The following is a 3538-nucleotide window of genomic DNA, read 5'->3' as shown; positions in this document are numbered from 1 at the left end:
ACTTCAAGGCCATTGTACTCAAAACCCAGAAATAAACCCCTGCCTTTATGGTTAATTGATATTTGACAAAGGAGATAAGAGCATACAATGGAGTAAAGACAGTCTCTTTAATAAGTGGTGTTGGGAAAATTGGACAGGTACATGCAGAAAAATGAAACTAGACTACCAACTTATACCATTCACAAAAATAAATGTAAAATGCGTAAAAGACTTAAGTATAAGTCCTGAAACCATAGACATCTTAGAAGAAAACATAGGCAGTAAGCTCTGATATTTCTCATAGCAATATTTTTGCAGATTTGTTTCCATGGGCAAGTGAAATAAAGGACAAAATAACAAATGGGATTACATCAAACTAAAAAGCTTTTGCACAGCAAAAGACACCAGGAACAAAATAAAAAGACAACCCATACAATGGGAGAACATATTTGCTACTACATCTGATAAGGGATTAATAAAAAAAAATTTATAAAGAACTTCTAAAACTCAACATCAGGAAGGTAAACAATCTAATTAAAAAATGGACAAAAGCCTGACCAGACGGTGGCACAGTGAATAGAGCGTTGGACTAGGATGCAGAGGACCCAGGTTCGAGACCCCAAGGTCACCAGCTTGAGCGCAGGCTCATCTGGTTTGAGCAAAAGCCCACCAGCTTGAACCCAAGGTCGCTGGCTTGAGCAAGGAATTACTTGATCTGCTGAAGGCTCGAGGTCAAGGCACATATGAGAGAGCAATTAATGAACAACTAAGGTGTCGCAACGCGCAATGAAAAACTAATGATTGATGCTTCTCATCTCTCTCCGTTCCTGTCTGTCTGTCCCTGTCTATCTCTCTCTCTGACTCACTCTCTGTCTCTGTAAAAAATAAATAAATAAATAATTTTTTTTTAAAAAATGGACAAAAGAGCTGAATAGACAATTCTCCAAAGAAGACATACAGATGGCCAATAGGCATATTAAAAAATGTTCAACATCACTAATCATTAGAGAAATGCAAATTAAAACCACAATGAGATACCACCTCACACCAGTCAGGATGGCAGTCATTAACAAATCAACACAAAATAAGTGCTGGCAAGGATGTGGATAAAAGGGAACCTTTCTGCACTGCTAGTGGGAATGCAGACTGGTGTAGCCACTGTGGAAAACAGTATGACATTTCCTCAAAAAATTAGAAATGAAACTGCCTTTTGACTCAGTTATCTCAGTTTTAATAATATATCCTGAGAATACCAAATCACTGATAAAAAGGAGAAATGCACCCTCATGTTTATTGCAGCATTGTTTACAATAGCCAAGATCTGGAAACAGCCCAAGTGTCCATCAGTAGATAAGTGGATTAAAAAGCTGTAGTACATATACACAATGGAATACTATGCAACCATGAAAAAGAAGGAAATCTTAACTTTTGCGACAACATGGACGGACCTGGAGACTATTATGCTAAGTAAAATAAACCAAGCAGAAAAAGACAAATATCATATGATCTCACATATATGTGGAATCTAATGGACAAAGTGAACTGAGGAATGGAATAGAGGCAGAGGCAGGGTCACAGGGACCAGAGGGACAGCTGTCAGAAGGAAGGGGGATAAGAGGATGGGATCAGAGAAGATGAAGGGATTAGTGAAATTATATATACATAACACATAGATACAGATAACAGGACAGTAAATCTCAGAGGGAAGGGGGAAGGGAGTTAGAGGGAGCAAGTAGATGTAATGGGTGACACGAGGGTGGGGGTGATGGTGTTATATTCTGTGGGACACTTGAATCCATGTTAACACAATAAATTAATATTAATAAAAATTAAATAAAACAAATTAGTGTTTTGGATTTTTTCAGATAAATACCCAGAATTGAAATTGCTGGGTCATATAGTAGTTCTATTTTAAATTTTTTGAGGAACTTCCATACTGTTTTTCATAGTAGCTGCAGCAATTTACAATCAATAAATGAACCTATAGATCAGCAGTTCTCAACCTGTGGGTCACGACCCCAGCCGGGGTCCAAAGACCAAAACACAGGGGTCGCTTTAGGCTTTAGGCGACCCCTGTGTTTTGGTTGTTCGACCCCCGCTGGGATTGCGACCCACAGGTTGAGAATCGCTGCTATAGATTATTATGCTAAGTGAAATAAGTTAGACAGTAAAAGACAAATATATGATTTCACTTTTATGTGGAATCTAAAGAAACAAACAAAATAGAAACAAATCACAGATATAGAGAACAAACTGATAGTTACCAGATGGGCAGGGGGTTGGGGAGATGGTTAAGCACAAGTGAAGGGATTAAAAAGTACAATTGGCAGTTATAAAAATAGTCATGGGGTGTAAAGTACAGCACAGGAAGAGAGTCATTATCAGGAACAAAATCTTCCAGGACTCTGATCTTAGACGTCCAGCCTCCAAAACTGTGAAAAATAAATTTTTTTTGTTAAGCCCTGCAGTCTATTGTATTGGTGTTATGGCAGCCAGAGCTAACTAAGGCAAGTACAATGAGTTTAACTGTAGGTCTGAGGCATTTTACATACCTGGCAGGCAGGTGCATGCCAGGGGCTGGGGTGGACAGAGGTCAGTGCTGCTGATGCTCTGAGTATGGATGCTAGAGACTCTGAGCCCACCCCCCAATGAAAGTCTGTATGAAAGGATGAGTTGAGGGAAAGGACTGACTTTAGAAGAGGACAAATGTAGCTAGGTAAAAGCAACATTGTGCCAGGCTGAAGAATGAATCTGAGGTGAGGTGGAGACAGAGTTAGAGCATGCTCATTAGGGATTTACCTAAAAAACATTTACGGGGCATTGAACACAACAGATGGCATTCTTGCTTTTATTGATTCCAGCATGGGAAAGAGATGCCACAGAAAGTATATCACTAGAACTTTAAAAGTGTATACTTCCTGATACTGTTTAAGAAGTGAATAATATCTACAATCCTTGCTAGGTACTGTTCCCTCTTCTACTGTCCTGAGACTTGCTTCAATTGGGTTTTGCAGCATTACCTTCTCTGTGAGGCTTTTCCTGATCAGCCTTTTAAAAATAGGAATGTCCCCACCCCTCCCACCAGCATTCTCTGCCTTCTCTGTTGTACTTTCCTTCATTGTTCTTATTATCACCTAGCACGCTATAGGACTTATATATTTACTTACTTATTGTCTGTCTCCCCAACCCCCACCAGAACATAAACCCCATGAGGCCTAAGATTCTATTATTATATTTCCCCTAGTGTTCGCCAGCACCTAGAACAGGTCCCGGCACACTGAAGTCTCAATAAATTGTTGAATGTGATTACACGCTTTTTTAATTCACTTTAGAAAGAGAGAGAGAGAGAAGGGGGGAGGAGCAGGAAGCATCAACTCCCATCTGTGCTTTGACCTGGCAAGCCCGGGGTTTTGAACTGGCAGCCTCAGCGTTCCAGGTCAATGCTTTATTCACTGCACCACCACAGGCCAGGCTATAATTACAGTTTTTAAGGCAACAGAAGAAAAGCACTATGTGGCATGAAGTTATATTTTAAAAGGGCTTAACATGTCCGAGCTAT

This window comes from Saccopteryx leptura, chromosome 3 (assembly GCF_036850995.1).
Source record: "Saccopteryx leptura isolate mSacLep1 chromosome 3, mSacLep1_pri_phased_curated, whole genome shotgun sequence".
In the NCBI taxonomy this organism is placed as follows: domain Eukaryota; kingdom Metazoa; phylum Chordata; class Mammalia; order Chiroptera; family Emballonuridae; genus Saccopteryx; species Saccopteryx leptura.
This window is presented reverse-complemented; position numbering follows the sequence as displayed.